Here is a 13899-nt window from a genome sequence, read left to right on the forward strand (position 1 = left end):
ATTTATCAGGGGAACAGCAAAATGGGGAGAAATGTAAATGCGGCTTCGCTCTCTGCAAATAGCAGGAGGCTCACAGGATGAGGTTGTTGCAACTTTGGAGCAGAAACAGGAATTGGCCCTGGTCACATCATCTCCCTCTCTGTGTGGTGGATGGCCCTTGCTCCAAAAAGCGTGGTGTCAGAATGAAAGGGTTCAGGAACTCTGACCAGACCAAATTTCATAAAATCATACACAGACTTTACTAAAACAAAACTTTACAAGGGAGGGAAAACTCCAAATAATTACACAGATTAAAATAGCTCATTAATTAAAAATCCTTTTTAATTAATAAAAAAGTTAAATAATTAAAATCTTTTTAAAAAAAAGCTCAGAAGGTAAGAAAGCAACAACTGCTAATTTATCCAGCTAATGAACATCAGCGCTTACACTTAAATCTCAGTAGGCTGAGCAATAGAAGAAGATGCTGTCAAAAGCCCAAATAGACACTTAGCTGTCTGCTGAGAACTCCCGCCAATCCAGGTTTTATGGGAACTTAGACCATGGGCGTTCACCTCTTCCACCCAGTTACCTTGTGACACCGGCCTGGAAGCCTTAACGGGAGACAGCTGTATGGAAGCTCATTATTTCTGAGGTGCTAACCCATTCCCATAAACCAGTCCTAAAGGGGTGATATCACCACACTCTCTCTCACACAAACACACACCCTGCTCCATGTTGATAAGTCCCCCGCAGTGGGGAGGAGGGTGAACGCATTTGTGGGCTCACCAGCTTCATTAAGGGCAACAGGGGGAGAAATAAGATAAGTGAACATCTGTTAAGAAGACCACCCATGCCCAAGATCTTGGCCCGGTTTGTGTGGGGTGTGTGTGTGAGTGTACATGTGTGGGAGAGGGAGAGGGTGCTCAGCACAAGCCTGCCTTTACTCTTGCCCCGGAGGAATTGGGGAAACGGGGATAAATTGCAGTGATTCAAAGCAAAATGAGCCCTGAGTGAGATCTAAAACGAGCTTCGGAGTTTGTTCCATGGAGCTGTGTAAACACCTCCCTCCACCCGCACTGCCCCTCTCATCTTTCTGCTGAGAAATGATGCTAGCAGAAGCCACAGAGATTTTCCTCTCCCAGCTCCCACATTTCCCTTTGCTCCTCAGTATCGGAATCATAGAACAGTAGAGTTGGAAAGGACCACGAGGGTCATCTAGTCCAAATCTTTGCCTGATAAACAAAGCAAGTGAGGGGCATTATCACACCATTCAAGGACAGTTTCCACCCAGGAAAAAGCACTGGGGGACGACGACAAGGGGTGTAGCCTGGGAGAGTTCTAAGGGCCAGATGGGGAGGCCACAAGGGCCACATTTAGCCCCACCTGCTGTTCCACCCAATTAATAAATGCTCTGTAATTGTCCTTTTCTCAGAACCAAAAACCCATATATGTTAGCCTATCTATGTAGTGAGGATGCTCTGACCCTCTCAGCCATTCGGGTCATAAGAAAGCTGGATCAGGCCAATGGCCCATCTAGTCCAGCATCCTGTTCTCACAGTGGCCAAACAGATGCCCCATTGCTGACCGTGGAGCCAAAGCATAGCCATCATGACTGGTAGGCCCTGATGGCTTCCTCCTTCCTCCATGAATTTGTCCGATCCTCTTTTAAAGCCATCAAGTTGGTGTCCATCACTCTTTCCTGTGGGAGCGAGTTCCGTAGTTTAACTACGCACTGTTTCCCTGTGCTATTATTTCCACCTTAGTGACATCTGTGTTGATGGAGACAAGGTTACTCTAAGGATCCTGCTTCTAAGGAAATGAGTGGCAGCCACCAAGGAGTTCAAACATGAAGCATCCTTTGTCTTGCCTCAGCTCAAATCTAATTCTGAGTTGCTTCCCCACCCCCACCCCCCAGTGAGAACCCAGTTCCAGCCCCTAAAGGCTGGAAAACAGCCATAGGCTGTTCATCATCCACAGGATAATAATCCCGAAAATTAAACTGCATTTTTCTCCAGCACAGACAACAGCTTTTGCAAACATAGACAGGCAGGAGAAACATCTCACAGCCTGTTGGGTTTGATGCCTGACGATCGAGCAGCCTCATTAGCTGAACCTTCCCAGGCGTGTGGAAGAGATTTGCTGTTGTGATATTAATTCATGTGTGATTAAACAAGGGCAGATGACTAGGGTCTGGCGCATGCTGTGTGACAAGAGTGCCCATCACTTTCCCATTCATTAGGAAGAGGGAAGACAGCAGAGCAAGTTACTAGAGTACAAACCTAACAATATGAATGGGAATTGGTTGGCTGGAACCAAAAGGGGAAGAGGCAGAGCAGATCAAATGCAAAATCTTGTTGGATCTATTAGGCTGGTGCAGAAGCTGCCTGATATCAAGTTCCAACTTTGGTCCTCCTACCTCATTATTGTCCTGGGTTTCAGGTGGCGAGGCAGGAGGGTCTGTCCCAATACTACCAGGAGATGTCAAGGAATGGACCTGGGACCTTCTGCATGGAAAGCAGTAGCTATGCTTCTTCCCCTAAAAAGAAAGTAAGTTTCTAGTCCTCATGGTTCTGAATAAAGGGCTAATTTAAATAGGAACATAGAAATCTCCGACTTGTATTTAATCATGTCACTGATCCATCTTTTTGAGTGCTCTGTAAAGGTAAGGTAAAGGTAAAGGACCCCTGGACGGTTAAGTCCAGTCAAAGGCAACTATGGAATTGTGGCGCTCATCTCACTTTCAGGCCAAGAGAACCAGTGTTTGTCCACAGACAGCTTTCCAGGTTATGTGGCCAGCAGGACTAAACCACTTCTGGTAGAACAGAACACTGTGATGGAAACCAGAGTGCATTTACCTTCCTGCTGCAGTGGTACCTATTTATCTACTTGCACTAGCATGCTTTCAAACTGCTAGGTTGGCAGGAGCTGGGACAGAGCAACAGAAGCTCACCCGTCATGGGAATTTGAACCGCCGACCTTCTGATCAGCAAGCCCAAGAGGCTCAGTGGTTTAGACTACAGCGCCACTCCTGTCCCAATTCCTACTGTACTGTGTACAGTGACTTGGAAAGTATAGTTGTTTAATTGCACACTAAAATGGAAAATGCCTGTAAGTATATTAGACATTTATTTCTGAAAGGGTTTAACACTGGAAAATTCCACTGGGCTATACTGAAGTTCTCTAAGCTTCTGAGTTAATGGTTAACATTTGATGCTCTCTGCTAGCACTCGTGTGAGTGTTTAACCTTAGTTCACATGAGGGTATTCCATTGCAAATCTCCTCCTTGAATGGAGTTGCCTGTTAGTCTTTCTTGGACGCCACAGAGACAACAAAAGATGTGATAATAAAGCCTTTCCAGGAGCTGCATAGCCTTAGGCTGAATGCAGGCTAATGCAAGCTATGGAAGAGACAGATTAGATTTTTACCCTGATCATAATTATGTTATATATATTTTAAGAAAAGCTTATGCTTGAATAAGCATATGCTTTATGGCATTATCTGGATGTATGACTGATGTTTTCGTACCTGTTTTGAAGAAGTCCTGGTTAGCAATGCGTTGAATTATAATTATGGGTCTGGACCATTTTTACTCCAAAAGGAGCCAGCCTTTATGCATCCAATTGCTTCATGATGCACAATATTAATATCTGCAATACGACTGGCAGTAGCTGTCCAGGGTTTCAGACTAGGGTTGCACCGAGCCCTGCCTGGAGATGCCAGGGAATGGATCTGGGACCTTCTGCATGCGAAGCAGGTGTTCTCCCACACTTCCAGTGAGCAATGGCCCTTCTCCCACTTCAGCCCAATGTCTGAAAGGTGTGTGTGCACGGATGGGGTGGCAGGGCCCCCTCTACTTCCCCCCAGTGCTCACCCACCCTATGGTTTCCTGTGGCCACAGCAAAAAGGAGAGGGAAGTTCAGATGACCCGTTGCCACCAGTAATCCCAGGGATTCCAGTACACAGAACACTGCCCATCCTTTGATTGATCTTTAAACCCACAACTTGCAACACCATGAATATTTGATGCAAATATGATAAATGAATTGCTTTGACTCATGGGAAGCGATTTGTAAATGAAACAAAATTGTTATGGAATAAATAATAAATGGCTGGCACAAGCATGGCAGCGTTTCATTTCATATTTATACCGCTCACTTTCATTTCCCAAAAGAAACCTAGAAAAGTTAATGGGAAAGGAAAATAAAGACAGCAATTTAGTTATACAACGTATCATATTTATACGTGCATTTCATTTTCCTATAGCATGACAGCATACATTTAAAGCACGTTCCTTCCCCCAAGGAATCGTGGGAATTATAGTTTACCACTGCTACAATCCCCATCACCCTTACACTAGAGTTGTCAAGATTCTTTGGGGGAAGCAATGTGCTTTAAATGTATGGTGTGTATGTGTCCACAGAAAATCTAAAAGCATAACATGTGGAATTGGCTTCCTTGCATTGGCTCAAATCAATGACTGGGGCTGATGGAAATTGTAGTCCAAAATTCCTAGAGGGCACCAGGTTGGCAAAAGCTGCTTTAGCTTGACAAAGGGAAGAGATATTCCTTGGAGTTCAATAAATGCCTTTTTTCATGACATACTTATGAATGTTCCCTTGGTCTGGAATTGCGTTTTATCTCTGAGCTGCAGCATGGAGATGAGGAATAAATCTCTAGGGTGCCTGCCTCCGCCCCTGTTCCCTCTGCCCCACCCCAGAACAGACCCTGACTCAGCAAGAGCCAAAAAGGGGTGATTCAGCATCTGAGATAAGAGTTGACACATCAGAGGGGGACCTCCCCATGGAGAGATCCAGGCTTTCAGCCCCCTCTGCTGCATAATTCCCACTTGCTCTCTACTAACAGCTTTGTGTAAATGCTATGTTGCCTGACACATGCCTAGTTTAAAGGAAATGAGCCAGAAATGCTGGCAGAGCAGGCCAGGAGATGATGGTGGGTGGTTTTCTGCCTCTTAAAAATGCTATTGTCATAGAGTTCAGAAAAGCTGCATAAAGTCATCACTTCCTTTTCACAAACGCCACCCATTTGGATGTGAAGACATAATTGTGTTGGAAATGGATGAATGAGGGGCTTGCTTGTTCCTTAACCTTCAAACATTGCTTCTTTTAATACATCTTCAGGTCACCTGTGCCTTCTTCAGAAGAGTAGTTATGTCAAGCTCATGGTGTCCAAACCTTTTGGCGATAAATTGTAATTATTAGGTGTTTCTGGAAATTTTCCTCTTCCTCAGGGCTATTGCCAGACAAAATACATTCTTAACCTTTATATTAAGGGTGCTGATGGTCCTCATTAAAAATAAGAATAAAAAGTCCTCCAGCTCATCTTGGTCTGTGTGTTGACTTCTAAGAGCCCTGCCAAGATTATTCTGACAACTTGTGGTTCCTTCAAATGTCTGGTTCCTTTAGCGTTCTGATTTGCTTGCCCAAAGTTTATGCAATGGTTAGACTGTATCAGGCCTTTATGGAGCATTTGTTCTGATTTTATTGTGAGACAATTATTCTGCATTCATTCTGATTTGCTTGTAAGGTGTTTACCAGTCCTCTTGTTAAGTCATTCATTTACCCCACACACTTTTAAATATGTTTCTCTGCCCCTTTCAAACTACAAAAGTCTGGTTTGGTGTGTTTTTTTAAAGTGGATTGTTGGGTTTTTTAAAAGGAGACAGAGCACTTGGATCCACTTCAAGTTCTGGTATTTATTTTTTGCTTGTTATCCAAAGGTCTCCAAGCAACTTAAAGGTAAAGGGACCCCTGACCATTAGGTCCAGTCATGGCTGACTCTGGGTTGCGGCACTCATCTTGCTTTACTGGCCGAGGAAGTCAGTTTCCGGGTCATGTGGCCAGCATGACTAAGCCGCTTCTGGCGAACCAGAGCAACACATGGAAATGCCGTTTACCTTCCCGCCGGAGCGCCACCCATGTCCCTTATCCAAGCAACTTACAACACTATTAAAAGAAGTCACACAAAACACCTCTAACTGATACAAGCAGCAGCAACAACTGAACTCCCCTTCACAACCAAAGGACGCTTTGGTTTGACATACTCAGGCAAAATACTGACAGTATGGAGGAAATATTGACTGTTCTCAAATATTGGCTGATCTATTCTAAGGGAAAGATTTAATTGCCTTCTTTCCACTTTGGGGATATATTTCTTACAATGAACAGCTCTTTCCCTGTGAGGACAGAGCAACAGAAACGCTAATTCATGTTCTTTCTGCATGCACCTTTTCAGAGATGAGCAAAAGGGATAATTTGCTCCCGTTTTACTAAAATACCCATGAAATTACAGTAGTACCTCGGGTTACATATGCTTCAGGTTACATACGCTTCAGGTTACAGACTCCGCTAACCCAGAAATAGTACCTCGGGTTAAGAACTTTGCTTCAGGATGAGAACAGAAATCGTGCTCTGGTGGCGTGGCAGCAGCAGGAGGCCCCATTAGCTAAAGTGGTGCTTCAGGTTAAGAGCAGTTTCAGGTTAAGAACGGACCTCCGGAACGAATTAAATACTTAACCCGAGGTACCACTGTATTAATTGCTGTCCCTACTTATTAGCCAATATGAGTAAAGCAACAATGAAAACAATAGGTTCCCCCCTTTTTGCTGCAAAGTTTTGTAAAGTATGCCGTCAGCTTTATTTTTTATATATTTATTAATTGTTTTATTGCAGTTACCTTTCCTCCAAGGAGCTCAAGGTGGCATATATGGGTCCCCTACCTCTCCACAACAACCCTGTGGGGTAGGTTAGGTTGAGACACTCTAACTGACCCAAGGTCACCCACTGAACTTCATAACCAAGTAGGGATTCAAACCCTGGTCTCCCAGGTCCCAGTTAAACCCTCTATATATGCAGGATATAGCTTAGCTTGTTTTATATTAAAAATCGCACATATCACTTTGGTGTTTTATCTTGTTTTTATGTGGCCACCTCATAAAAAAATGTGATTCACTGATTGAGAAAACTAGGTGGTAAGAGGAAGGAAATTGGATTTTCTGGAGGCGGGCATGGCTACTCAGGAGCACTCATGTTAAGCAGTGAGGAAGTGCGCTGCAACACTTGGTTGCGGTTCCCACTTGTACATAATTGCAACTCGCTGATTTCCTCTCCTCACCCCACTCTCCACTCAATGCTTCTTAGAAAGGGCTATATAGACACACATCCCCCAGGTTATGAATGAAGAATGAAGTGAGTCAGCCCTCAAAGAGGACGGCACAGGATAATCCTATTTGGCTTTTAAACTGTGAACAACACCAAGTCTAAATTTGGGGTGATTCATTCAGGCAGTCGGTATAACAAAGCCATTTTCTACAACCACTTTGATGGCTTGGGGGAATGAGAGGGAAGGAGGGAGAGAGATTAGCTATCATCAGACGTAGGCTTCTCCCGCGATGTTCTTTCCAGGCTACCTGCCACGCTACTTTCTGCCCCTCCTTCACATCTCTCCTCAAACCATAGTTGCCAGAAGGAATAAACAAATCAAAAAGTGAAATGCTTCTATAGCCCCCATTCACAAAACACACCAGCTGGGCCTTTCTCAGCACTGCTGCTAGGGAGTCAGCCAGCTGACTCGCTGCACTGAGCACAGGCTGATCAATCAGTCAATTTCCTTCATTCTAAAGATGCTGCAGAATTGTCCACCCTTGAAGGAGACTGCCTGCTGCTTCTCTGTATGAGTCGCTGCTTTGCCTTTGCCTTCTTCCAGTCAGTTAGCACTGCAGGTAGGTAACATTGACCTGTCCTTGCATGGATTGCAGCAGTCACTCATTGCCAAAGCAGAGAGGCTGAAGAATTGCCTGATTCCAGAGGAGGGTGCCTGTTGCACTTCGGCGTGAGTTGCTGCCCTTGGCCTTGCATCCTTCTGGACAAAAGGGAAGTCCAGATCAGAAGCCTGTGCAGAAACCAAAGGGAGGGTGGAGGAAGGTCCTCTGAGGGCAGGTACCGTATTTTTCGCTCTATAGGACGCACTGAACCATAGGAGGGGGAGAACGGGGGGGGGGGGCGGATTCTTGTTCTTCCTTCACCCCGCTGCCCTGCAGAGGCTTTGCGCAGCCATCCCAAAGCTAGAACAGCTTCGGGCTGCTGGCTGCTATCCACAAGCTTTCGGAGCCCGGCGGGAATTCCCACCGTGCTCAGAAGGCTTGCGGATGGCTGCCTGAAGCCCAGGGTGTGCAGCGAAAGTTGGCACTGTGTTTGCCGGGCTTCAGGCTGCAGGCTGCTGTCCGCAAGCCTTCGGAGCGCTCCAAAGGCTTGCGAATAGCTTCCTGAAGCCTGGAGAGCGAGAAGGGTCTGTGTGCACTGACCCCTCTCGCTCTCCAGGCTTCAGCGAAAGCCTGCATTCGTTCCATAGGACGCACACACGTTTCCCCTTCATTTTTGGAGGGGAAAAAGTGCGTCCTATAGAGCAAAAAATACGGTAATTCTTAATCTTTTACACTCTAAAAGTAGTAAACTGGGGGTGGGGTGGGGTGGAGATGTAAGATAAAAGTGTACCCCTGTTTTAATGTAGAAAAGGTGTGCCTTGGTTATCTGGAATCTGGGAAATCTAGAGCAGCATTTGTCAGCTTTTAGAAAACATAATTTGCTTAAAAACAAGCAATCATATTTTGCATACCAAAAAGCCTGAAACTAGCCTTTCTTACTGGCACCAATAGTTGCTACTATCAAAATATACCATCAGGAAGTGCTGCTTGTTACAAAGTGACAGCCTACTCCATTGATATCAAATGGATACATAATTAAGGATAGAACAAAAACACAGCTTGTATATATGTAAGCAAAGGTAATCTTTATAATTCAAATACAAATTGCATTTGGAAACGTTTTTAAGAAGAGATTTGTACCTGCCTTTCAGGTAAGATCTTATCTGAAAATTCTGGCAGCCACAAAGACTCATTGCCATTGAAATCTGGATCTAGCTACAGAGAGTTTTCCTGTGTTAAATCTGCTGCAGCAAAAACAAGCAAGGGGTGTGTCCAATACTGTTTGTACTCAGAGTAGCCCCATTCCATTTTTCATTTTCATTTTTTACTCTTAGTAAAACTTGCTCCAATACAACCCAGAAAGTCTTGTGGCATCTGAAAGCAGGGGTGTGGGGGAGCACTGTTGCTCACCACCCCAATCCCCGAGTGGTGAAAGATTCCAGGAAATAAAAAGATTCCAGGGAATCAGAGGGCCTTCTGGCAGTTCCCTCACTGCGAGAAGCCAAGTTACAGGGAAGCAGGCAGAGGGCCTTCTCGGTAGTGGCACCCACCCTGTGGAACGCCCTCCCACTAGATGTCAAAGAGAACAACAACTACCAGACTTTTAGAAGACATCTGAAGGCAGCCCTCTTTAGGGAAGTTTTAAATGTTTGATGTATTACAGTATTTTAATTTTTTGGGAAGCCGCCCAGAGTGCCTGGGGAAGCCCAGCCAGATGGGCGGGGTATAAATAATAAAACTAATAATAATAATAATAATAAACTGTAGGCCACAGCCCTCACTGTAGGCTTTGCCAGCTTGGGGCCCTCCAGATCTTTCGGACTATGATTCCCATCAGTGCTAACCAGCATGCACTGGCTGTGGCTGATGGGAATCATAGTCCAAAACATCTGGAGGGCCCTAGGTTGGCAAAGCCTGCCTTACTGAGACAGCATACAGGCACCGAGTCAGTGTCTAGTGGGAGGTGGTGGCAGTCTGTAGTTCTGCTCAATTTGCTTGTTGGAGTGTCTGAGACAAATAGCATTGCTTTTGTGTGTGTATGTGTGTGTAGCTTCATTATGATGGCATATTTACAATGCCCCGTTCGGCAGGATACATCACTCGAGTCCCTGCGCAGTTTCACAGACAAGTGACACTTAAGATGGCCCATTATAGTCAGCCGCTGCCGTCTCATTTCGCACTAATTGCTTTCCCAAATTGGATGGGCGCTTCTCTGACATGGAAAACAGTGGCAGAAGTATCATTAATCTGGGACAGAGGCTGGGGGCAGGGGAGGGAAGGGGTAATTGCTAGCATGGAGTGCTTTATGCAGTAATTACAACTCTCATGCAGCCAGTCATTCCTAATCACCTCTCCGCCCCCTAACACTTTCCTTTACACTCCAGTTGCCCCACGCTCAGAGCCCTGTATGCCTGCGAGCCCCTGAAAGCATTTTAAAAAAGGGCAAATATTATTCTGCATTTTGAAATAGTTTTTGAGGTGCTAAAACATTTCCACTTTGCTCTGCTCACGGTTCTTAATGCGGTAATTTATTGGTTTTCACTGACTTGGTGGTGTTGTTGTTGTTCTTGTGGGTTTTTGGGGTGTGTCTGGATGAGGCCCTGAGGCCCTTCCCGTTCTTGGGGTCCTGCACCCAGTGAAGGTTAGAACCTGACAAAGGAAGTGGCTGAATTAGTCAGACAAGCTTCTCTGTAGGACAATGGCCTTAGCTAACCACTGAAGTGTCCTCATTGGCATCCCAAAAGAAAGAGCTAAATTGCAAGAGCTACAAATAAGCGGCGGGGCCCTCCAAGCTTATGTGTGGGCCTTTTTTCCTCCACCACCCCTCCTAGCTGCTAGGTAGGAAAACAACGGGAGAATGGGTGTGAGCTGAGTTTTGTAAGCAAGCTGGAAGAGGGACTGAGAGATGTGCTCACTCTGTGCTAGATCCCAAGCTGTGACTAATGAAGAAGCAAGATCAGTTGGGGTCTTATTGCTGTGAGACCCTCCATCTTATGCTCAGGTTGTCTATATATGTAAGTAAAGCCATATATCCTAAAGACTCCGCAATCTCTGCTGACCTTCATTCCAAGGAAACCGAACCTCCTAGAATTTCTGGAGTCTCACTGCCCAGAGACTGAGCTGGTGTGTAACATCATAATCATCACCATTATTATTAATTACCCATCCTTCGCCCTAAGGACCCAGTTTACAACAATTAAAACGCAGTATTAAAATCAGTTTAAAGCAACCTACAATCATAGAATATAAAAAATATATACATCTAAAAATATACATCTCTTTCAGATATTTGGGTATTTTAAGCCTTCAAACACTAATATGAACATCGTGAATTAGGCCTGAAAATGAACTGGCAACCAAGAGGTAGCTATTTGAGGAGCAGATGTAGAGGGTTTTCACACAGAACTCGTAACAGTGCACATGAGCCTGAATTTTAAAATTTCCTCCTCCCTCACAATCCATTTTCTTTTTGTGCTGTGTCTTTTTAGGTTGTAAGCCTACAGGCAGAGAGTGACTTTTTTTAAAGCCGCTCTGCAAGCCTTTTATAGCTTAAGAGCAGGATAAAAAAATATATTTAAATAATAAGCACATTCTCATAAGTCTACTGGGCAGAGTAAGCTGAAAGGTGGAGATGTCTCCACAGCTGAGAAAGGATTTGAATCTAGAACTCTTTGGCTTATACCCAGCACTTTGGACAGCACCCTTTAGGACTAAAATAATAGAATTCATTTTTTAAAAATACTGCTTAATGTAATAACAAACCATAAAAAGGCAACAGTCAGTAAAATTTCCTAAGGTACCAGGTTCAGTTCTCTGGGAGAATTTCCAGATAGTGCTGTGAATGTTGCCTACCTGAAACCCTGCAGAACTGCTGCCAGTCCGTGCAAACAATGCTGGTCTAGATAGACCAATGATCTTGCTTAGCAAAAGGCAGCTTTCTCTGTTCCTATTATTAAAATGAGACAAAAAATGAAATGCAAACAAATTTATAGTGATAATGCTGCTTATTATGCCACACTAGCTGAAATGATTGAAATGCCCTAAAGCAGAATTTGTACAGGAAAAATGAGGACACAATCTCATACGTGTACATTTCATGTCAGTGTCACACCCCAAAGGATGATGCAACTTTATACCAGGCCTGAGGCTAATGTGGAATAAAAATAAACTTTGGGCTAGCACAAATGTCCTCTACAAAATGGCAGTTCAAACCCAGGGCTAGTAATGTATAACCATCCATTCTTTCAACTTGCTTGAACTCTACAACTGATTTATTCATATTCTTATTTAGAAAAATAATATTTTTGTCTTTACTCCCAGACAATATCCCATTTAATCCTCAGAACAACTCTGTGAGAAATAGGCTAGGCAGTGAAGTAGTGACTGTTTCAAGGCCACCCAGTGAGTTTCATGGACAAGCATGGATTTGAACCCAAGTCCCACTGCAACATTCTAACCACTGCAATACATTGGTAAACCTTGATAACTGTGAAGTTATATGTTTTTCCACAAGCCATTTTTGATCAATTTAACTGCCATGACCTTTCCCCAAAGACTCTTGGGAAATGTAGCTTTGAGTGTGTGTGCCCTGTAGATTTCTCTGTTAAATAGCCATACCTTCCTCTCATCAAACTACAGTTCCCACAGTTCCTTGGGAGGAGAAAATGGCCGCAAAACGAATCGTAGTCTGTGGAGCAAATACAGTTGAGTGCCTGACGGGGGCGTTTTACAATATTTTGATATAGCAGCCGGCCTGAATATGCAGCTCTATGGGTGGGGACGCTCTAGACTAGAAAGAAAGAGAAAGAAGTTCGCCATGCTAGAGCGTCATTTTAGGAGGACATGGTCATGAAGTATAGAGATAAGAAACAGGGACTAATCCATCGATTGAGAACTTCCTGGTTTGCACTGAAAGACATTTCAAAATTTCCAATGGAAGGTTGTCCAATGTTTAATTCAATGTTAAAATTATGATTCTAGTGTTCCCGTGTTTACTCTCAAAAAAAAAGATAGCGGCCAAGATGGGTGTAGGCCTTAATTTTTAAAACGAGCTGCTAACCAGTTCAAATGCAAATACCAATATTGTGCGTTATCCCCATTTTGCTGCTTGGGGGGAACCCCGCAGTGCAGGCTTGGGACCACATTTTATTCTTGCAATTTTTTATTCCCCCTCCCCTCGGGGTCTTTCTTGTTTTCTGTTTTTAAATTTGTTCCACTACTGAATCTGGTTTGGGTTTCCAGCCCAGGTCCGTCTCCCGCCTCCGCAGCAAAACTCCCAGCTTGCAGCAAAGGGCAGTCTAATAACATTTCCCGCTGGAGCCCTAGCTGAAAACCAGTGAGCTCAGGGAGGTAACTATGCAAGCTCCTTCCATCAGCTGGAAGGAGAGAAGAGAAGGGATGCAGGGTGGTCCCATAGAGGCAGCTGAAAGGCCAGCAATTTGGGGACCCCGCCTCTCCTTGAACTGTTCCACCCCAGCTACTCATTAGAATAAATTGCAACTAAGGACTTGTACCTGAGATTTATGTTTCTCCTCCTTCCTCCCAATCAGTTTTTCTTTTGTGCCGCGTCTTTTTAAGAGCATATACCTGAGAGCAGGGACTCTGGCAGCTTCTTTTGACCAAAGACCTGACAAAAATAAATATTTATGTAAATAAGCGCAGAACGAGCCTTTTGTGCATGTGTTTTCAAGGCCCGAATTAGAAAATTTCCAGAAGGAATTAGAAAGAAGAGCATCCGCTCCAGTCTTATTAGTTACCATAGCTGTCAACTTTTCCCTTTTCTTGCGAGGAATCCTATTCGGAATAAGGGAATTTCCTTTTTAAAAAGGGAAACGTTGGCAGCTATGTTAGTTACTGGTGGTGGGAGGACGAAACACAAGCCGCTGTCCAGTTGCACCTGTGCTGAAACGTTTTATCCATTGGTTCCTATGGGAAGCTCGCAGTTCCGGCCCCCTCCCCCCGGGAAAAAGGGAAGCGGGGAAGATAAACTTAGAAACCTGGGAGTTGCTCCCTGTGTGTCAGTCTACACATTAAGTCTATGCGACCCAGGCGGCGGCGGCGGCGTTTTTCGTCCAAAGATCTCGGCGGTGACGTGAAAGCGTGCGTGCGCGCTCGTTCGCTCGCTGATAGGCGGCACTGCAGCCGACGCTCTAGGCCGACGTCTCTGTGCGGGCGAGGGGGGCGGTTGCTAGGCTGCGCTC

General features: G+C 44.7%; 1 long non-coding RNA gene across 1 annotated transcript; it reads right to left on the reverse strand.

The window, feature by feature from the left end:
* Positions 1-9550: 9550 nt before the first annotated feature.
* On the reverse strand, positions 9551-13833 carry LOC144325536 (uncharacterized). The gene is made up of 4 exons (XR_013390720.1): positions 13456-13833; positions 13213-13325; positions 11552-11645; positions 9551-10348 (listed from the first exon to the last, which is right to left on the reverse strand). It is a non-coding gene; the product is annotated as an uncharacterized LOC144325536 (long non-coding RNA).
* Between the last annotated feature and the right edge of the window lie 66 nt (positions 13834-13899).

This window comes from Podarcis muralis, chromosome 14 (assembly GCF_964188315.1).
Source record: "Podarcis muralis chromosome 14, rPodMur119.hap1.1, whole genome shotgun sequence".
Classification (NCBI taxonomy): domain Eukaryota; kingdom Metazoa; phylum Chordata; class Lepidosauria; order Squamata; family Lacertidae; genus Podarcis; species Podarcis muralis.